Here is a 23,674-nt window from a genome sequence, read left to right on the forward strand (position 1 = left end):
TCTTTTCCGTTGCTATTGTTATCATCACTATAAAACACCAAAAATATTACTTTTGCTACCATTACCTTTTGCCTCTGTTACCACTACTATCATATTACTTTGCTACTAAACACTTGCTGCAGATATTAAGTTTTCGAGTGTGGTTGAATTGACAACTCAACTGTTAATACTTGAGAATATTCTTTGGCTCCCCTTGTGTCGAATCAATAAATTTGGGTTGAATACTCTACCCTCGAAAACTTTTGCGATCCCCTATACTTGTGGGTTATCAAGACTATTTTATGGCACTATTGCCGGGATCATAGCTCTATTCTTTGAGCCACTTGGGATTTATATCTGCTGGTCACTATGAAGAACTTGAAAGATGTGAAAAGAAAAATTTATCCCTCAACTACGAGAGGAGGTAAGGAACTACCATCTAGCTCTGCACTTGATTCACCTTCTATTTTGAGTAAGCCTGTGACACCTAAACCTGCTTCTGCTATTAATTCTGATATGTCACATATTATTGATGATGCCACTTCTGCTATGCATGATACTTATGATGAAACTACTTCTATGCTTGATACTACTGTGCCACTTGTTGAATTTCTTGATGAACAATTTGCTAGGGCTAGAGAGAATGAAATTATTGAAACTGATAATATTGATGAAAGTGATGATGAAGGCTCTCCTAATAAATATGAATTGCCTGAGGGCTATGTTATGGATGAAGAAACTAAAAGAGACTTTATTACATGCAATGATAGAAGTGATCTTAAGAAATTATTAGCTAAGCTTAAACAAAAAACTCTGAATGCTAGAATGAAATATGTCGGAGTAATGGGCCACGGGTAGGCTAACCCAGGCCCAGAACCTTTCAAGACATCGGGGCAGGCTGCACCCCTCAAGACCCCAGGACGAAGAGCCGCCTTCTGAGAGTCGGCTGCGAGGTAGCCGACTACCCACTCGCGGCCGAGTCCCGAGCACGACTTCAGGATGAGTCGACTCCTGACTGGCGACTTCGAGAGAAGCCGGCCATGGGGAGTCGGCCCGCGACGCAAACAACCCCCATGCCCTCATAAAGAGGGACGGGATGGGGAGTGGCCATAGTAAGGTCCACTCCCACCCTTTTCCAAGGGCAGACGTGGCCACAGTACGCCGTACCCGCGGAGATCTCCGCCCGGCGCGACACTGTTGCCATGCCGGCCCTGACGTCAGCCCAGTGGGCGGAGTCCTGTGCCCACGACGGCCTACCGGTACGACCCAGGGACGACGGGTCCCACCAGTCGGCAGGCGTACGGAAGACGGCGAGAGCGCCACCAGTCGGCCCAGTTGGGAGTCGGCCCCCAGGAGTCGGCCGGCCCCTCCGATGGGCCCCACGCGCCATTAACCAGACGCGACAGGGAGTGGCCACAGTGATCGCCCGCCAGACGGTGGAGCTGTCGCCACGACCCCATGACCGAGCCCGCGTCATTAGAGGCACGACTACAGTAATCTACAGCCGGCAAGACCCGCCCGTGGCGGATGCGGCCTGTTGGTTCCGTACCGAGCCAGTCGACAGGGCCCACCAGTCGGCGGGCCCCAGGAGTCGGCGGATAAGACGGCGGCCGGAGAGACTGACGGCTGGACCCGCGTCCAGCCAGATTACGATTGTACCCCTAGGGGGTAGGCCTATATAAACCCCCCAGGGCACCCATGCAAAGGGTTGGAATCCATTAGCACTAGACCAGATCAAATAGGAAGGAGAGAGCTAGCCTTGCCTTCTCCTACCTCCAAGAAATAGCTCAAGGAGCAACCGTGTACACACTTTGCCATAGTGATCATGCGGAGACCCCACAGAGCAGCAGTAGGGGTATTATCTCCACGGAGAGCCCCGAAGCTGGGTAAGATTCGCCGGCGTGCATGCCTTCGCCTTATCCCGTTTCCAGGCACCGGCAACATTCTACTCGCCCCCACCATGATAAGCCATCCTTTGGCATATGTCGCACCCAACCCTCGACATTTGGCGCCCACCGTGGGGCCTGGTGCACCGTCGTCCGGAGACCTGCTCTGGACGGGAACCCTTTTTCTCCCTGGCGAGCACAGCCAGCCCTGCACGCCAGACGGAGTTTGCGCCGACGCGCTGCACGGCACTAAGATCGCCTGCGCAGCCAGCTGCCTCGCCGATCTTGTCGGTGAGGTTCACCTCTCCGACAAGCCTGCATTCGATGCAGGAACGGGCGGCCCCGAGAGCCTCCTTGCAGGACTCCTTGACCAACTCCATGTTGCCGGCGAGCCTGCCGTGGACTTGGAGTCTGTAGGCTCCACCGACCCAATGCTGGTCGACTCCGACACCGCGTCGCTCGACGCGTTCCCCACCAACGTGGTGGTCTATGATGAGCCGCTCCCTCACGTGGAGAGCGACGGAAGCACCGTCACAGAGGTGCTCGTCATCGGTCATGACGAGCCTCCCGACGGAGGAGCACATGACCCACTTGGCACGGCATTGCAAGATCTGACCGCGCCCATTCCGGAAGACGCTAACGCAGAGGCGCTGGAGGCGCACCGCCTCCAGCTCGTCGAAGCCACGAAGAAGCTGGCTAGCATGAGACGCTTGTCAGAAGCCTACCAGCGTGAGATGGATCGCGCTGTGGGTGGCTCGCCAGCCCCAGCTGGGCCCAGCCGCTTAGGCACGGTCTAGCAGCGCGGCGTGGCCATCGCCAACCTATTCGGGGCAAATCTCCCTGTATACGCCACACCTGCGGAGAACATTCGAGCCGCCCAGGCGGCGGTGGATGAGCTGGATAACTTCGAGGGTGAAGAGCGCCACCTGATGACGGAGCGAGTCCAACGGCTCCTCGACGCGGCTGCCGCGCAGAACGAGGCCGGCTGCCGCACAGAGGCGCCGCAGCGACAAAACGACGACCCGCCTCCACGCCGAGACCAAGGCGCGACGTCTCGGACGTCGACTGGCAGCGCCCAAGGAAGGAAAGACAAGGATCCGGCTGTCAGCCGCAGTCGGACTCGCATTACCATAGAGCGCAACCAAGATGGCCGCCCAAGAGCAGTAGAATGACGGGGCGACTGTCCGCCTCCTCCTCCTCGCAAGGAAAGGCGAGTCTCCCCACCGCCTGTTGACCATCCGACTCTCGGCGACCGCCTTGGCCACCGAGAGGGAGTCGGAGAAAACGACGCCCGCCACCGGATCGACCGACTTCACCGATCCCTAGCGCTGGAAGAAGAAGACGAGTTAGGCTCGCCTTGTTTCGGGCCCCGCATTCGAGACGAGCCCTTTCCCAAAGGGTTCACGCACCCAAGAGACACGCCCAAGTACACCGGCTCCGTGAAGCCGGAGGACTGGCTGGTTGACTACTCCACGGCCGTCAACATAGCGAACGGCAACAAGCGCGTTGCCGTAAAATACGTTCTGCTCATGCTCCAGGGCACGGCCCGGACATGGATGAACAGCCTGAAGCCCCGCAGCATCAATAGCTGGGTCGATTTCACCGATGCATTCATCTGCAACTTCACAAGCACGTACAAGCGTCCTCCCAATCCTCGTCAGCTTTCCTTGTGCGTGCAAGGCCCCAACGAGTCGACTCGCGACTACCTCACGCATTTGGCCGAGCTTCGGAACTCCCGTGAGGGCGTGCACGAGGTGCAGGCTATCGAGTACTTCACCGCCGGGTGCAGAGAAGGCACCCTCCTCAAGCACAAGCTCCTTTGCGACGAGCCAGAAACCCTCGACGAGCTCCTGATCATAGCAAACAAGTATGCCACGGCCGACTCCTCCATGAAGGCGGAGATTGAAGTTAGTGCGACTGGCAAAGTGGCCCCTCAGGCTCCTAGAACTCCGGCTGGAGACGCCAGTCGGTGACAATAGCAGAACGACCACAAGCGCAAGGCCCCACAGCCGGCTTCCAGCAGCCGGCAGGTGGCGACAGTCGAAGACCAGCAGCCGGAAGGGCAGCCTCCACCCAAGCGGCAGAAAGGCGGCAAGCCCAACTGGTTGCCGGCTTTCTCATACGAGCAGACTTTGGATGGTCCTTGCAAGTTCCACAGCGGCGCGAAGTCGTCGAACCACATCACCCGGAAGTGCCACTGGCTCACCAGGATCGCCAAAGGAGACGGCCTCCTGCCTCCCCCGCCTGCTGGGCAGTAGCCTCTGCCTCCGCCCCAGCAGCCGGCTGTCAGGCCAGTCGGCGCAGTACAAGACGAGTACCCCGAAGAGCATGGAGCCTACGTGGTATTTACCAGCGTGGCTGATGATCGATGCAGCAGGCGGCTGCAGTAGCAAGAGGTGAATGCAGTAGCATCAGAGACACCATAATTCATGCACTGGTCCGAGAAGCCTATCAACTGGAGCAGAGCTGATCACGCAGAGGTGATGCCGAGTCCGGGCTCCTATGCCTTGGTCTTGGATGCCACCTTTGCCACAGATAGACGAGCTGCTCGTTTCTCGCGAGTTCTGATAGACGGAGGCAGCAGCATCAACATCCTGTACAAGGACACCATGGAGAAGTTAGGTGTAATGCCCCGGACACACCCGCCGGTGGTCGTTACTCCTGGCGGGATCTAGACTGGCCCCACAGATCAATACTAGTCTTTTCTGCGCACTTTGTCCTCACTCGTGCGCACCCGGGAGCAACTTCCCGGCCGATCACCCATCCTGACACTACTCCAAGCTGAGCACGCTTAACTTTGGAGTTCTGTCCGAATGGGCTTCCGGAAAAGAAGGAATTCCTTATTGATATGAGTAGTCTATCATCCCTAATAAGCCAGACTATCACATACACCCCCACTCAGAGGAACCGACGTCCTCGTCGGGCCACAGGAACATTCCCTCTTGGCACGAACGTCTGTGCTTCCAGTCCGGTACATGTGCCATGCCGGGTGCCACGACGGGTCACAAACGTCATGAACAACATGACCACGCACCTGTCCGCAACCATCCGTGTAACCGCGAGGGTCGGCTCTGATACCAACTTGTAACGCCTCGGACACACCCACCGGTGGTCGTTACTCCTGGCGGGATCTAGACTGGCCCCACAGATCAATACTAGTCTTTTCTGCGCACTTTGACCTCACTCGTGCGCACCCGGGAGCAACTTCCCGGTCGGTCACCCATCCTGACACTACTCCAAGCTGAGCACGCTTAACTTTGGAGTTCTGTCTGAATGGGCTCCCGGAAAAGAAGGAATTCCTTATTGATATGAGTAGTCTATCATCCCTAATAAGCCAGGCTATCACATTAGGAATCAAGCAAAGACAGCTTCAGAACAGCCGGACTGTATTCCACGGCATTGTTCCTGGCCTTTCCTGCTCACCAATCGGCAAGATCCTGATGGACGTCCTCTTTGGAGACAAAGATCACTTCCGCCGAGAGTCAGTTTGGTTTGAGGTGGTGGATCTCGAGAGCCCATACCATGCATTACTTGGCCGACCCGCCCTGGCCAAGTTCATGGCGGTCCCCCACTACGCCTACCTCAAGATGAAGATGCCTAGTACCAAGGGGATTCTGACCGTAGCCGGCGACTACCGGAAGTCGTCTGCCTGTGCGGCTGAAAGTAGTCGGTTGGCCGAGTCCCTGGTGATCGCGGCCGAGAGGCGGCTCCTTGACCGGGTTGTGGCGATGGCCGGCAAGCAGCTAGAGGTGTCGCCTAACCCCAAGGAGTCGGAGGCTGAGGGTTCGTTCAAGCCGGCCAAAGAGACAAAGAAGATACCCTTGGACCCGGAGCACCTAGAGAGGTACGCTGTCATAGGCGCAAACCTCGACAGCAAATAGGAAGGCGAGCTCATCGATTTCCTCCGTGAGAATCGGGACATCTTCGCATGGTCCCCCAAAGACATGCCAGGTGTACCGACGAAATTCGCCGAGCACAAGTTACATGTCCGATCTGATGCGAAGCCAGTCAGGCAGCCCTTGCGCTGCGTATCGGAAGAAAAGAGAAGAGTTGTCGGAGAAGAGATAGCCCGACTCCTAGCAGCCGGCTTCATTATGGAAGTATTCTTTCCAGAGTGGCTAGCCAACCTGGTCCTGGTACTGAAGAAGAACAAGCAGTGGCGAATGTGTATTGACTACAGAAGCCTCAACAAGGCTTGCCCCAAGGACCCATTTGCTTTGCCAAGAATTGATCAGGTGATAGACTCCACAGCCGGATGCGAGCTGTTGAGCTTCTTGGATGCATATTCAGGATATCACCAGATCAAGCTGAACCCGGCTGACAGACTAAAGACCGCCTTCATCACATCGTTTGGAGCCTTCTGCTACCTAACCACGACGTTCGGCTTGAGGAATGCCGGCGCCACCTTTCAGCGTTGCATGCAGAAGTGCCTCCTCAAGCAACTCGGCATAAACGCCCACGTTTACGTGGACGATGTGGTGGTGAAGACGGAGAAGCATGGAACACTGCTGGAAGACCTCAAGGAGACCTTTGAGAACCTGTGCCGATTCCAGATCAAGCTCAACCTTGAGAACTGTGTCTTCAGAGTACCAGTCGGCCAACTCCTTGGCTTCCTGGTCTCTGAACGCGGCATAGAGTGTAACCCTGTAAAGATCAAGGCCATTGAGAGGATGGAGGTACCCAGCCGACTGCTGTACGTGCAAAAATTCACTGGCTGCTTGGCGTCCATCAGCCGATTCATCAGTCAGCTGGGCGAGAAAGCTCTCCCCTTATACCATCTCATGAAGAAGACCACTTTTTTCGAGTGGAACCACAAGGCAGACGAAGCTTTTCTCCAGTTGAAGAAGATGTTGACTACTCCACCCGTTCTGGTGGCTCCGACTCCTAAGGAGCCAATGCTCCTATACATCGCCGCCACCAGCCGGGTAGTCAGCACAGTCATTGTAGTGGAATGCAAGGAGGAAGGCAAGGCACTACCTGTCCAGAGACCGGTATATTACCTGAGCGAAGTGCTGTCGACCTCCAAGCAGAACTACCCCCACTACCAGAAGATGTGCTATGGCATGCACTTTGCCACCAAGAAATTGAAGCCTTACTTTCAAGAGCATCCAATCACTGTGGTCTGCATGGCCCCACTTGGCGAGATCATCGGAAGCCGAAATGCTTCTGGCCGAGTGGCCAAATGGGCCATAGAGTTGGCTCCCTACACCATCTACTACCAGCCCCGCACTGCCATCAAGTCACAAGCACTGGCCGACTTCCTTGTCGACTGGGCCGAGACCCAGTACCTACCACCAGCGCCCGACTCCACCCATTGGCGGATGCATTTCGACGGCTCCAAGATGCGCACCGGCTTGGGAGCCGGCGTTGTCCTCACTTCTCCTAGGGGCGACAAGCTCAAATACGCACTACAAATCCAATTTGCCGCCTCCAACAACGTCGCTGAATACGAGGCGCTCATTCACGGGCTCCGGCTTGCCAAAGAACTTGGCATTCGCCGGATCCTGTGTTATGGTGACTCCGACTTAGTGGTCCAGCAGTCGTGTGTCGACTGGGACGCCAAAGATGCAAACATGGCGAGTTACCGTTTCCTCGTGCAGCAACTCAGTGGATATTTCGAGGGGTGCGAGTTCCTCCATGTGCCAAGAAGCGACAACGACCAAGCAGATACCCTGGCATGAATCGGCTCCACCCGCCAAGCAATACCATCCGGCGTCGCCCTTCAACGCCTCCTCAAGCCGTCTGTCAAGCCTTCACCAGAATCAGACTCCATCTTTGTGCCGGCTCCTCCCGAAGAAGTCGGATCCGACTCCAGAGCTCTGGCAGACGGTACGAGGATTTTGGCAGATGGCTCCAAAGCCGCCACAGTCGAAGCCGGCCCAGGGTCTGCAGAACCCGACCCGGGGACTGCGGCGGCCAGCCCGAAGACTCCAGAACTCGGCCCGAGGGCTGCACCAGTCGGCCCGGGGACTTCATTAATCCAGCAAGCGGTTGCTGACTCCAGCCCGCCGCCTCCCAGCCCAACCGCCCTCGTCCAAGTCGCAGTTCTGGCAGTCGAAGAAATAGCAGCACCCTCATGGGCCCAGCCCATCCTCTAATTCCTGGTGAGCAAAGAGTTGCCGACTGATGAGACCTTAGCTCGGCAAGTACAACGCCGAGCGGCAGCCTACACCATAGTCAACAGAGAGCTGGTCAGGCGCAGCGTCACTGGTGTCTACCAGCGCTGCGTAGAGCCAGAGCAAGGCCAGGCAATTCTCAAAGACATCCATCAAGGCAAGTGCGGCCACCATGCGGCTTCAAGAGCACTCGTCGCCAAAGCCTTCCGGCACAGTTTCTTCTGGCCAACGGCCTTAGAAGAGGCCAAGGAATTGGTCCAAAAATGCAAAGGGTGCCACAAGTTCCGCTCCAGACCATCCCCATTGCCTGGCCCTTCACAGTTTGGGGCCTAGACATGGTGGGACCATTCAAGACGGCACGAGGTGGCCTAACTCACTTACTTTTCGCGGTGGACAAGTTCACCAAGTGGATAGAAGCGAAGCCAATCAAGAAGCTGAATGGTCCGACTGCCGTGACTTTCATCTCCGACATCACAATTCGGTACAGCGTACCACACAGCATCGTCACCGACAACGGCACGAATTTTGCCGAAGGCGCCTTGGCCCATTTCTACGCGACACAGGGCATCCGAATGGACCTAGCGTCCGTCGCCCATCCACAGTCAAACGGCCAGGTGGAGCGAGCAAACGGCCTCATCCTGTCCAGCATCAAGCCCCGACTGGTCGAGCCTCTAGAGCGCTCGGCTGGCTGATGGCTCGATGAGTTGCCCGCCGTCCTCTGGAGTCTGCGCACGACTCCAAACAAGTCAACTAGCTTCACGCCTTTCTTCCTCGTATATGGTGCTGAAGCCGTCATCCTAACGGACATAGAGTTCGACTCCCCGCGAGTCACCATGTACACCGAGGAAGAAGCAGAAGAAGCACGTCAAGATGGCGTCGATCTGCTAGAAGAGGGCCGGCTGTTGGTACTCAGCCGGTCTAGCATCTACCAGCAGAGCCTATGCAGATACTACAATAGGAAGGTCAGGCCGAGATCTTTCCAAGAGGGTGACCTTGTGCTCCGACTGATCCAGCGAACAGCCGGCCAACACAAGCTGTCGGTGCCTTGGGAAGGCCCCTTCATCATCAGCAAAGTGCTGGGCAACGACTCCTACTACCTGATCGATGCTCAGAAGCCACGAGCACGCAAGAGGGACGACTCCGGCAAAGAGACAGAGCGGCCATGGAATGCAAATCTCCTCCGAAAATTTTACAGTAAAACACAGTATGTACCACGCTACCTTTTGTATTAAAAGTACCAAGACTTCGCCCCCCCCCCCCGAGAAGAGCTTGGGGACTGCCCTCTTTTATCTATATGATACGAATTATGCCTTCGAGTATATTACTCTTTGTTATGCCGCTCGGCACCGGGTTCGGCTAGTCGGCCCAGGGACTTGCCGCCCTGCGCTATGAAATGCTTCCTGCAGCCGGACAAGTAGTGTGTGGCGCCTAAGCCGTCTCCTGTTAGAAGCCGCAGCTCACAGAGCGACTGTCTGGTGGGCAGGAGTAAGGAAGAATGGGCGTCCACATGAAAAATGGCTAAGGACTCAAAGCATAAACATAGCTTAAAGCCGGCTTCCAGCCTTTTTTCGCAAACTGACTCTGGAACAGTCGGCTTGCCGCCTTCTATCCGACTTGCTAAACAACTCTAAAACGGCTAAGTACCTGCCTTCCCAAAGTGACCAAGAATTTGTTCCAGCAGCAGTCCGCAGAGCGGCTGTCCGACTGATAAAGACGGCAACTAAGGGAAGGCGGCAAAGGAAAAAGCCAAAAGAGCAATGAGCAAGAAAAGATAGAAGTCGGACAAATATTTACATAATAAAGGCCCTTGGCCGAACCTTCGAGCAGAAGTTCAAAATACACCCCGCGGGTGGAATTGTGCGAATTAACAAGTTCTTCAAAGACTATTAAAACAGATAAAACAAAGATAAGGTGGCAGCCTAGGAGGCGGCAGACGGGTTCGGACGATCGGAGCAGACGGCGGTGTTGGATGTTGGGGCGGCCGGCTGGACGGTCTCGGCTTGATCACCTCCAGCGGCAGTCGGCTCGGGCTGGCACGGCTCGTTGCTGGAGGCGCGGTCGAGCTGAGGCTGGCCGTCCGCTCCGTCTCGCTTCCGTACTCCGCCTCGTCTTCCTCCTCGACGCTGGAGCCGATCACCTCCGCCGAGTCCTCGCCGTAGTCTAGGTTCATCCCAAACCACTCCGGCGGTACCTCCTCGCCATCTTCAGCCCGCTCGGGGACAAAGATGCTGGTGTCGATGTACTCGGCGATCGTCGCCGCACGCTTGACAAGGGCGTCTTCCACGGCTGCCAGCTCCGGCTGGGCCTCTGACCGGAGTGTGGCCAGCCGGTCTAGGTCCAGCCCCGGATACCACGCCATGACGAATTCCAAGGCTCGGCGTGCTCCAACCCGGGCCAAGGAACCCTTCCAGGCCTCAAGACGGCCAGCCGCGACCTCTAGCCAGTCGGCAGTCCGACTGGGGTGCGCGGAGCCTGCATGTCTGGCCATAGGGCAGCGATCGTTTGGGCGCCGACACGTTGAAGCCGGCGCGGCATCCGGTGGGCCGGCCGCAGACGAGCCCCAATGCTCAGAATATGCTTGTCAAGGGTCTGGGGGGCATCGGCGGCGATCTCCGCGCCATCCGCCCTCCGCTCCTCGCGATCAGCCTCGATAGCTTGATTGGCGGCCTGCGAGTGGCCGGGGAAGAAGTCTGCCAAGACGAAAAGAATGAAGAACAAGTCAAAAAATCAGGAGTCGGCTCGACCTATAGTCGGCGGCTCAAAGAAGAAAAGCAAAGAAGCTCACCGTTGACGAGGTCCTCGATCTCGTGGAAGCCGGAGGCCAGCATTGCCTCCTTGTCAGTCCAGGAGGAGCGCTCGCTCGCGAACTCAGCCAGGAAGGTGGCCTCCTCTTCTTCCGCCTCCTTCTGCATCTTCTTAAGCAGCTCCTTCTGCTCTGCCAATTGTGCGGCCAGCAGATCGCGCTCTGCGGCGAGCTTGCTGCACTCCTCCCCCTTGGCACGCAACCCGGTGTTGGCTTCGCTCAGCTGCTGTTGAAGAGTGGCGTTGGCCTCTAAAGAGAAAGAAGAAAGAAGGCGTTAAGTCATCAACAAAGAAGGTTGCCGGGGAGATCCGGCCCGACTTCTCAGCAGTCGGCCCGAATCTCGGGGACTACAGCCCACGGGTGCGCCAGCATGCCCCCGCAAAGAAGAAAAAGGACTCACTCCGGCTCTCTGACAAGTCGGCGGTCCGCTTGCCCAGCTCTTCAACGTTGTGGTTGAAGGCGGTGTCACGGAGGTTGTGATAGTCCTGTGACAAGTATTTCAGACGAAATTTAGTACCCGGAACTCACCAATTGGAGTTCCGGGCCGCCTGCTCAGCAGCCGGCCCAAAACTCAGGGACTACACCCAGTGGGTGCGCTGGCGCGCCCCCACAGAGAGGAACAAGAAAACAAAGACAAAGGAGAAAGCATACCCGGATGGCTGCCCGCGACGCCAGGTGCGCCTTGGTGCAGTTTTGGATAGCATCGCTCTCAGCTCGCAGCTTTGTCTGGACATCCAGAAGCGCCTGGTTCAGCGGGCCCATGCCGCCTCCTCGCACCCACCCAATGGGCGTGGCGCTCGTCGCGTCGGTGTCTGGGATCGTAGAGCTAGCGGTGCTGGTCTCCAAGGGGCGTGGCGTCGAAGTCGCCTTCTCAAAGACGGCGGCGCGTTGGCGAGCCGACTTGAAGGAGTAGCCTTGCCACGGCCTCGTCTTCAGTTGGCGGCAAGGGCGGTTCCGCCGGCTGTTTGCCTTGCGCGCTCCTAGATAGCGGCGGGGGCGGCGGTGGCGGCACGACCGCGTCCGGCATGGAGGCGTCACCGCCGCCCCTCTCCATGATCGGGAACTCGCCGCCGGCTTCCCCTGACTGCCTCGTGAACTCCGGGGGCGGCGGCGCAGAGTTCAGAGGGGTGACGAACACCGCCGACCGCTGGTGCGCGACTTCCTTAGCCTGCCGCCTTGCCACGACGGCAGCCTCGGCCTCCTCCAGCTTTTTCAGGGCGGAGGCTTCCGCCTTCTCGGCCTCCGATTTCTTCAAGCGGGCGGCCTCTTCCTCCTCGCGCTTCTCCTGTGCGTTCCGCTCCATCGCCTCCCGGAGGTCGGTGGCGGGGTCAATCCACCGAGTAGTGGCAGACGTCTCTGCCGACCCCATAACACAGGCGGTGGCAACCCTCTCAAGAGTGAGGGGAGCCCTGAAGCGAGGGAAGCATATGAAAGACTCACACAAGATCAACAAAGAGAAAATAAAGATAAGGGACGGAGGTGCTTACGCAGAGACCAGCGGCGGCATCTTCACTTCCTTGCGAAAGCGGTTGGCTTTCGCGGCCGCCTCTTCCCACTTGGTCGCGGCGGCCGCTCCCTTAAACTTCTTTGACCGGCCACCAAGTGTAATCGGCCCGGCCCGGCGCTTCTTCGCGCCGCCTTGAGCGTCCAAGACGGCGGAGGAACTCGCACTTGGCTGGCCAGCCTTTTGCTGGTGACGCGGGACGACTTCCCCCTCAGCATCGTCATCAGGCCAGTCGGCGAAAGTGGCCGTTGGCCTGAAGCCGCCTGCTTCTCCTCCTCCTCCCTTGGCGTTGGCCTCCATGGCCGCCGTCCCCAAGTCAGGATCGTCGACGTTGCTCTCCACCCGACCGGGGACAAACTGACGAGCCGACCCCGTGGTGCCGGCCAAAGGATGGACGAGAGGGTTCTGATTCAAAAACAAAATGGTTAGACTGGACAAGTCGGACTCGGCAACGAAAGAAACAGAAGAAGAAGGAAAGATGACTTACAATAGGCGAGGGGTTGGCGCGTGAGTACGGCTCCTTGCCGAACCGCCAATCCACCGTGAGACCGCAGTTCGCGATGTAGTTCACCGTGTCCGCCACCTTCGCGTGACGCATGTCCTTGGAGCACATCCGACTCGGGTCCTAATGACTACTCATCTGGCAGATCAGGTGAGGTCGGCCTTGGAGTGGGAGGACTCGGCGCGCCACAAAGGCGGCCAGCAAGTCGGCCCCGGTCAAGCCCTCCGACTGCGTCAGCACTCGGAGTTGCGCGATGGCGGCGGCGGCGGCAGGAGACAATGACCTGGCTCGGTGTGAGTAGCTGGGGAGCCTTCCAGCCGGCGCGCCGACTTCATAAGTCGGCAGGTTGACCCAGTCGCCTTTTGGGGCAACGTTCTTCACATAAAAGTAGGACCGCTGCCACATCTTCACCGACTTAATTAGCGCGATGGTGGGAAATGGATTGTCGGCCACTGATCTCCGCATCGCGATAAATGCACCGCACTGGGCCGGCACACCAACGACGTGTGTGCGAAGCTTGTACTAGAAGAACTCACCCCAGAGCTCGATGGTGGGGAGAACACCGAGGAAGCCTTCGCACAGGGTGGTGCAGGCAGCCAGCAGCACCACCGTGTTCGGAGTAAGGTGGTGCGGCTGGAGCCCGTGGAACTCCAAGAAGGAGCGGAAGAAGACCCTCGCCAACAGCCCCAGGCCGCGCATAAGGTGCGAGCGGAATCTGACCCGCTTGCCCTCCTCCGGCGCCGGCGATATTTCCCCCTCCGGCGTGAGGCAGCCCCGCACTAAGCCCCTGCCGGGCAGCTGCCGTGTCTTGCGGAGGATCTCGACGTCGTCGTCATCGACCTCGGAGCCGTCCCACACTCCAGAGCGCACAGCAGGAGGCGCGGTGGCGGAGGAAGAGCTCATCGCTGCGGGCGCGACGTCGTTCGGAGCAGCAGCGGCGAGAGGAAGAAGAAGCAAGAAGGAGCGAAAGGGAGTAGGGAGGATGGGCGCGTGTGCTTCGCCGCCCCCTCCCCCCACCTACTTGTAGGCTCGTGGGCTGAGAAGCCAAGGGGGCAGTCGTGGGATTAACTGCGCCCAGGACCCCACGACCCCCACGATGTACCACACGAAGTTACTGCATGCAATAACCGCGCGGGAACCCCAACCGTCCGCACGGCCACAACGGATCCGTTCACATGCCGAGGCGCGGTAGTGGCGGGCCCCGCCTGTTCCGTCGCGCGCGTGGGTGGGCAGACTAGCTCAGCCACGTGGCGCCTCACGATGGGTCCACAACGGGCGGCAACTCGGAGGCTTATCAGGCACGCCGCCTGGACTCCGTCGCGACGTTCAAACTTTTTTAGGGGCAAGTCGGCCTTAAGCAAGTCCGGCTCCAACTAGTCGGCTTGACAGAAGACGGCTAGCGAGGCCCAGATCCGACCGCCGGAAAGAGGAAAATGTTGAGGCTCCTCGACATATCGCCCTTGGTGCCTCACCAGCTTCAGGGACTACTGTCGAAGTAATGGGCCACGGGTAGGCTAACCCAGGCCCAGAACCTTTCAAGACATCAGGGCAGGCTACACCCCTCAAGACCCCAGGACGAAGAGCCGCCTTCTGAGAGTCGGCTGCGAGGCAGCCGACTACCCACTCACGGCCGAGTCTCGAGGACGACTTCAGGATGAGGCGACTCCTGACTGGCGACTTCCAGAGAAGCCGGCCATGGGGAGTCGGCCGGCGACGCCAACAAACCCCATGCCCTCATAAAGAGGGACGGGATGGGGAGTGGCCACAGTAAGGTCCACTCCCACCCTTTTCCAAGGGCAGGCGTGGCCACAGTACGCCGTACCCACGGAGATCTCCACCCGGCGCGACACTGTTGCCATGTCGGCCCTGATGTCAGCCCAGTGGGCGGAGTCCTGTGCCCACGACGGCCTGCCGGTACGACCCAGGGACGACAGGTCCCACCAGTCGGCGGGCGTACGGAAGACGGCGAGAGCGCCACCAGTCGGCCCAGTTGGGAGTCGGCCCCCAGGAGTCGGTCGGCTCCTCCCACGGGCCCCACGCGCCATTAACCAGACGCGACAGGGAGTGGCCACAGTGATCGCCCGCCAGACGGTGGAGCTGTCGCCACGACCCCATGACCGAGCCCGCGTCATTAGAGGCACGGCTACAGTAATCTACAGCCGGCAAGACCCGCCCGCGGTGGACGCGGCCTGTCGTCTCCGTACCGAGCCAGTCGGCGGGGCCCACCAGTCGGCGGGCCCCAGGAGTCGGCGGATAAGATGGAAACCAAAGAGACTGACGGCTGGGCCCACGTCCAGCCAGATTACCATTGTACCCCTAGGGGGTAGGCCTATATAAACCCCCCAGGGCACTCATGCCTTCTCCTACCTCCAGGAAACAGCTCAAGGAGCAACCGTGTACACACTTTGCCATAGTGATCATGCGGAGACCCCGCAGAGCAGCAGTAGGGGTATTATCTCCACGGAGAGCCCTGAAGCTGGGTAAGATTCGCCAGCGTGCATGCCTTCGCCTTATCCCATTTCCAGGCACCAGCGACGTTCTACTCGCCCCCACCATGATAAGCCATCCTTTGGCATATGTCACACCGAACCCCCGACAAAATATGATCCTGCTTATGCTACTTCACCTATCTTTGTTATTGATAAGGATTATGAATTCTCTATTGATCCTGATATAATTACTTTGGTTTAATCCGATCCTTTTTACGGCTATGAATCTGAAACTGTTGTGGCACATCTTACTAAATTAAATGATATAGCCACCCTGTTCACTAATGATGAGAGAACTTGCTACTTTTATATCCTTAAAATATTTCTGTTCTCATTAAAGAGTGATGCTAAGATATGTTTTAATTCTTTTGATCCTGGTTGTGTGCATAGTCCCCAAGATATGATTTATTACTTCTCTGCTAAATATTTCCCTGCTCATAAGAAACGAGGTGCCTTAAGGGATATATATAATTTTGTGCAAATTGAAGAAGAGAGTCTCCCACAAGCTTGGGGGAGGCTTCTCCAATTACTTAATGCTTTGCCTGATCATCCGCCTAAGAAAAATGAAATACTTGATATCTTTTATAATGGATTAACCGATGCTTCTAGAGACCACCTGGATAGTTGTGCTGGTTCTGTTTTCAGGGAAAGAACACCGGATGAACTTGAAATTCTATTGAATAATATGTTGACAAATGAAAATAATTGGACACTTCCTGAGCCAGCTCCTGAGCCAACTCCCGAGCCTATTCCTATACCAACTCCGGAAAAGAGGTGTTCTATTTCTCAGTCCTGAAGAAATGCAAGAGGCAAAGAAATCCATGAAAGAAAAGGGTATTAAAGCTGAAGATGTTAAGAATTTACCTCCTATTGAAGAAATACATGGTCTTAATTTACCGCCTGTTGAAGAAATATATGGTCTTAATCCATGACCTATTGAAGAAACACATGGTCTTGATAACCCGGCACAGGTAGTAAAGGTAAATTCTCTCTATAGATATGATAAAGCTGAAATCCCTCTTACTAAGTTTGCTAGCCAATGTTTGGATGAGTTTGATAACTTTATGGTTAAGAAAGAAGACTTCAATGCTTATTTTGGTAGACAATTGAAACAAAATGCTTATATGATTAAACACATGGGTGATTATATATCTAGAGTTAAAGGTGAACTTAAACTCATTAGTAAACATGCTTCTATGGTTACCACTCAAGTAGAACAAGTACTTAAAGCTCAGAATGATTTGCTCAATGAATTAAATAGTAAGAAAAATGACAATGCTGTTAGAGTTATGACTAGAGGTGGTAAAATGACCCAGGAACCTTTGTATCCTGAGGGCCATCCTAAGAGAATTGAGCAAGATTCTCAGAGTAATGATATTGATGCACCTAGTCCTTCTAAGAGGAAGAAAAAGAAAAATAATAGGACTTTGCATGCTTCTAGTGAACCTGTTATTGACACACCTGAGAATCCCAATGATATCTCTATTTCTGATCCTGAAACACAATCTGGTAATGAACATGAAACTAGTGATAATGTTAATGATAATGTTCATGTTGATGCTCAACCTAGCAATGATAATGAGGTAGAAGCTGAACCTACAGTTGATCTTGATAACCCATAATCAAAGAATCAACATTATGATAAGAGAGACTTTGTTGCTAGGAAACACGGTAAGGAAAGAGAGCCTTGGGTTCAGAAACCCATGCCTTTTCCTCCTAGAAAAAGGATGATGAGGATTTCGAGCACTTTGCTGAAATGATTAGACCTATCTTTTTGCGTATGCGTTTGACTGATATGCTTAAAATGAATACTTAAGCTAAATACATGAAAGATATTGTTACTAATAAAAGAAAGATATCGGAAGCTGAAATTTCCACCATGCTTGCTAATTATACTTTTAAGGGAGGAATACCAAAGAAACTTGGAGATCCGAGAGTGCCAACTATACCATGCTCCATTAAAAGAAACTATGTTAAAACTGCTTTATGTGATCTTGGAGCCGGTGTTAGTGTTATGCCTCTCTCTTTTATATAGTAGACTTGATTTGAATAAGTTGACACCTAATGAAATATCTTTGCAAATGGATGATAAATCATCTGCTATACCTGTCGGTATTTGTGAGGATGTGCCTGTTATGGTTGCAAACGTTACTATTTTAACGGACTTTGTTATTCTTGATATTCCCGAGGACGATAGTATGTCTATTATTCTTGGAAGACCCTTTTTGAATACTGCAGGGACTATTATTGATTGCACCAAAGGCAATGTCACTTTTCATGTTAATGGTAATGAGCATACGGTACACTTTCCGAGGAAACAACCTCAAGTCCACAGTATAAATTCTATTGGAAAAATTTCAACAATCACTATTGGAGGTTTTGAATTTCCTCTTCCTACTGTCAAGAAGAAATATGATATTCTTATTGTTGGGGTTGTGCATATCCCCGTTGAGGTAACCTAGTGTTATTCGAAATTCTCCGGTTCCATGTTATTCGGGATGAGTTTGTTAACAAGACCTGATCAACCTTGTTAGTGGATTCATTTTGATGAGCACGAGATGGATGAAGTTAGAAAGCACAACCTTATGTACCCTCCTTTTACTTTCTGTTATTTAGTTGAAATAAAGTAAAAATAGTATTTTCTGTCAGTTTTCTGAATTATCCATGCAATATAAAAATACCCCGAAAATGAAAGTTCTCCAAATGCCCTGCCAATTTAATATGATTTTTTCTGGAATATTTGAGAATATCTAGCACTGAGAACACAGCAAGGGGAACAAGCACCTGGCCACGAGGGTCCAGGGCGCACCCACTCCCCTGGGAGCATGCTGCACGACAGGCGCTGCTTTGGGCGGCTGGAGCAAGAAGGCCAGAGGTTGAAGAAGCACTACGGTCGTTGGATGGACATCGTACGGTCACTGGAGCTAGAATCGTTCATATTAACTAAGTTGACAAAGCACTCCATCCTCTTCAACTTAGTAGGCCGACAAGTCAGCCACCCACGAAGGTGGGTCCCAACTAGCAGGGGGAGTATTAATTTTTGTGCGTAATAAGGAGGCACTTCTGGTGGGTCCGAGCTGACAGCGGGGGGAATGTTTTTTCGCGAAATACGGTGGCCCGTCCGGTGGGTCCCAGCAGTCAGGGGGGAAACGTTTTTTTGCCAAATACGGTGGCCCGTCCGGTGGGTCCCTGCTCTCAGGTGGAGGAATAATTATTTTCCGCGTAATAAGGAGGCACTTCCTTGAGGCTACCATGGACCCAGCTGTCAGCCTCTCCATGTATAGTACTCTTCCGATGGAAGTCGTTCCTTGACCACGTTGACCACGCCGCGCCGAGAGCACCAGGGCGGTGGACGACGGCGAGGCCTAGGAAGGGGACGACGCAGAGCCGAGGAAGACGCGGCAGTGGATGCCCACATGTAGAGGAGTATGAAGGTTCCCTGGTTCGCTGCAGTGTGAGGCTAACGTCGCCGCAGAATAACAAGGGGTGTGGGTGAGTAGAGGGATGGCCTAGCCAGCGGTGGGAGTAGTAGGGGGCGGTGAGGCCTCCACCACATCGCAGCCGGCCACGGGAGGCCGGAGCATGAGGCACGACTGGCACTGGTCTGATCGGCTGGAGCAAGAAGACCAGAGGTTGAAGAAGCACTACGGCCGTTGGATGGACATCGTACGGTCACTGGAGTGAGAATCGTGCATATTGACTAAGTTGACAAAGCCCTCCATCCCCGTCAACTTAGTAGGCCCACAAGTCAGCCTCCCACTATACTGGGTTCCAGCTAGCAGGGGGTATTCATTTTTTTCTGCGTAATAAGGACGCACTTCCTTGCATGCGAAGATATAGAGGGTGGGTCCGAGCTGTCAGCGGTGGTAACGTTTTTTCGCGAAATACGGAGGCCCTTTCGGTGGGTCCCAGATGTCAGGTGGAGGAATCATTATTTTGCGCGTAATAAGGAGGCATTTCCTTGCGTGCGGCCGTGGACCCAGCTGTCAGCCTCTCCACATACAGTCCACTTCAGATGCATGTCGGTCATTGACCACGTTGACCAGGCCGCGCCGAGAGCACCAGGGCGGTGGACGACAGCGAGGCCTAGGAAGGGAACAACACAGAGGCAGGGAAGACTCGGCAGTTGTTTCCCACGCAGAGGGGAGTACGACTGTACGAGGGTTTACTGGTTCGTCTGCCATCGCCGGAGAATAACAGCAGGTGTGGGTGAGTAGAGGGATGGCTAGGCCAGCGATGGGAGTACGGTGGGGCGGTGAGGCATGCGCGGCAGCACAGCCGGCCACGGGGAGGAGGGAGCAGACAGTCCCGCCGGTGCTTGTTTGAGCGGTTGGAGCAGGAAGAGCAGAGATTGAAGAAGCATGATGGCCGTTGGATGGACATCCAACAGTCACTGCTTGTGCGTCAACCTTTTTTTAGGAAAGCCTCGAATCTGTGGAAAACAACATGCAACCCATCTGCCATTATTTCTAATAATTTACAACCCATTTGCTAATTCTTAAGGATTTCTTTGGAGCCCATGTTCTTTTTGTTAGCATTACAACCCATTTTGTGGCCACGGTTAAAAAATTATATGAAATTTTGCATATTTCGGTGTGGTCCGAACTGTTTTTAATCCCAAAATTTCGAGTCATATTCAAACTAATTTTAAAAATAAATGTATATCAATATCAAATCCAACAAATTGTCCACGCATAAAAATTAATGCAATTTAAAATGTCAAAATGAAAAAAAGAAATTTGAAACTAATTGCTGGTTTGATGTGTTTTAAAAATGTACAGCCCATTTCTCATTACTGATAGACCATTTTCTCGTCCAGCCGAATGAAGCTCTCCTCGTCTTGAAAGATTTGCAGCCCAACAGGCCTGACAAAGCGACTTACTTGGCAAATCACAAAAAAACTAGGCTAGCCATTTTCAGAAAGAAAAAAAAACTACTGGGTTGGTCTGTGGTAAACATAAAAGAGAAGGCTGTCTAGATAGGCCAGAGTGCCCCGCACAACCCAGTTGACACCCTGCTTCCGTCTCAAAAACAAATTAGATAAATGCCACTCCAATTATGGTGATTCATAAAAATTCCACTGCAATTTCCAAACTTTGAAAAATTCCACCGCAATTTTTGCAAACTTTGGAAAATGCCACTGTAATTTGCAAACTTTGAAAACCTCCACTCCAGACTTCGAAAATTGCCACTGGAAATGGCATGAAATGGCATTTTTCAAAGTTGACAAATTGCAGTGGCATTTCTTAGAAACACCAGATTTGGAGTGGCATTTATCAAATTAACCCAAAACAAAAATAACTGGGCGAGCTGCTGGGTCCCTGGTGTCAGCCGCTCGTTGTGCAATTCTCTCATTTATTGACTATGTTGACAATGCCATGGGACCCATATGTCAGAAATCCATTAGGAGGAGCCATTTTTTATTGGCTTGAAATAAGGAGGCACTTGCTTGCGTACTGCAATGACCTTGGCGGGACCCTGCTGTCATCCTCTCCACGTACAATCATCTCCTGATTGTGTACGCGTCAACTTGGTAGGCCCACAAGTCAGCCTCTAAACCCATGGAGGACAAATACAACCCATTAAAAAAATAACAGCCCATTCCATATGTTTAAACTGAAAGTTCAACATTTAGAGCAAAGTAACAGGTCTGATCCACATATAGAGTACTGAACTTCCACGTTGACAACCATCATAGCCAAGTTAACTACCTACTCCCATTAATACTCTAGTAGCGTACAAGTACTAACTTACTCTCAGCTAACTAGACGATGCCGGCCGCCATCTGCGTACACGCTAAACGCTGGCACCGGCGTCCTCCGCCTCACCTCGGACGTGCCAGAGAGGCGATTGGGTGCGTTGCTCGCGCGCGTTGGCCCTTTCCATGCCGGCGTGTGATGACCCACAAGTATAGGGGATCTATCGTAGTCCTTTCGCTACGTAAGAGTGTCGAACCCAATGAGGAGCAGAAGGAAATGATAAGAGGTTTTCAGCAAGGTATTCTCTGCAAGCACTGAAATTATAGGTAATAGATAGTTTTGTGATAAGATAATTTGTACCGAGCAACAAGTAACAAAAGTAAATAAAGTGTAGCAAGGTGGCCCAATCCTTTTTGTAGCAAAGGACAAGCCGGGACAAATTCTTATATAGAGAAAGCACTCCCGAGGACACATGGGAATTATTGCAAGCTAGTTTTCATCACATTCATATGATTCGCGTTCGGTACTTTGATAATCTGATATGTGGGTGGACCGGTGCTTGGGTGCTGTCCTTACTTGGACAAGCATCCCAGTTATGATTAACCTCTATTGCAAGCATCCGCAACTTCAACAAAAGTATTAAGGTAAACCTAACCATAGCATGAAACATATGGATCCAAATCAGCCCCTTATGAAGCAACGCATAAACTAGGGTTTAAGCTTCTGTCACTCTAGCAACCCATCATCTACTTATTAGTTCCCAATGCCTTCCTCTAGGCCCAAATAATGGTGAAGTGTCATGTAGTCGACATTCACATAACACCACTAGAGGAGAGACAGCATACATCTCATCAAAATATCGAACGAATACCAAATTCACATGACTACTAATAGCAAGACTTCACCCATGTCCTCAGGAACAAACCTAACTACTCACAAAGCATATTCATGTTCATAATCAGAGGGGTATTAATATGCATATAGGATCTGTACATATGATCTTCCACCAAATAAACCAACTAGTATCAACTACAAGGAGTAATTAACACTACTAGCAACACACAAGTACCAATCCCAGACTTGGAGACAAGAATTGGATACAAGAGATGAACTAGGGTTTGAGAGGAGATGGTGCTGGTGTAGATGTTGATGGAGATTGACCCCCTCCCGATGAGAGGATCGTTGGTGATGACGATGGCGATGATTTCCCCCTCCTAGAGGGAAGTTCCCCCGGCAAACAGCTCCGCCAAAGCCCTAGATTGGTTCCGCCAAGGTTCCGCCTCGTGGTGGCGGAGTCTCATCCCGAAAGCTTTCTTATGATTTTTTCCTCAATGAAAGACTCCATATAACAGAAGATGGGCAATGGAGGGCCACCAGGGGGGCCACGAGGCAGGGGGCGCGCCCAGGGGGGTAGGGCACGCCCCCCACCCTCATGGGCAGGGTGTGGCCCCCCTCTGGAACTTCTTGCGCTTAGTATTTTTTATATATTCTGAAAATGACTTCTGTGAAGTTTCAGGACTTTTGGAGCTGTGCAGAATAGGTGTCTAATATTTGCTCCTTTTCCAGCCCAGAATCCCAGCTGCCGGCATTCTCCCTCTTTATGTAAACCTTGTAAAATAAGAGAGAATAGGCATAAGTATTGTGACCTAATGTGTAATAACAGCCCATAATGCAATAAATATCTATATAAAAGCATGATGCAAAATGGACATATCAACTCCCCCAAGCTTAGACATCGCTTGTCCTCAAGCGAAAGCCGAAATCGAAAAATATTTCCACATGTTTAGAGATAGAGGTGTCGATAAAAATAAAGTACGGACATGAGGGCATCATGATCATTCTTAGAACAACAACTTATATAATTCTTGTCATATTATCTCTTATGCTAGAGTAACAATTCAATCACAATTTCAAGTATGAATCATAAACTTCACTGAAACTAACAAACTATAATCTCGGTCATTGAAGCAATTGCAATTTATCATAACATATGAAAGAGTCAATATAAGAGCTTTTCAGCAAGTCCACATACTCAACTATCATAGTCTTTCGCAATTGCTAACACTCATGCAATACTTATGGGTATGGAGTTTTAATCGGAAACGAAGAAAGATAGGGGCTTATAGTTTTTCCTCCCAGCGTTTTACCTTAAGGGTAATGTCAACAATAATAGTTCATGAAAACTCACATCCAATTAGCCATATATACCAGGATCTTTCCAACATGTTGTGCTTGCCAAAAGATAAAATGTATAAAGGAAGGGTGAATATCACCATGACTCTTACGTAAGGTAGGAGATAAAGGTAAAAGATAGGCCCTTCGCAGAGGGAAGCAGAGGTTGTCATGCACTTTTATGGTTGGATGCACAAAATCTTAATGCGAAAGAACGTCACTTTATATTGCCACTTGTGATATGGACCTTTATTATGCAGTTCATCGCTTTTATTTCTTCCGTATCACACAATCATATAAAGCTTATTTTCTCCCACACTAATAAGTCATACATATTTAGAGGGCAATTTTCATTGCTTGCACCGATGAAAACTTACTTGAGGGATCTTACTCAATCCGTAGGTAGGTATGGTGGACTCGCATGGAAAAACTGGTTTAAGGGTGTTTGGAAGCACAAGTAGTATCTCTACTTGGTGCAAAGAATTTTGCTAGCATGAGGGGGGAAGGCAAGTTCAATCATGTTG

The sequence above is a fragment of the Triticum aestivum genome, chromosome 1A (assembly GCF_018294505.1).
Source record: "Triticum aestivum cultivar Chinese Spring chromosome 1A, IWGSC CS RefSeq v2.1, whole genome shotgun sequence".
Taxonomy (NCBI): domain Eukaryota; kingdom Viridiplantae; phylum Streptophyta; class Magnoliopsida; order Poales; family Poaceae; genus Triticum; species Triticum aestivum.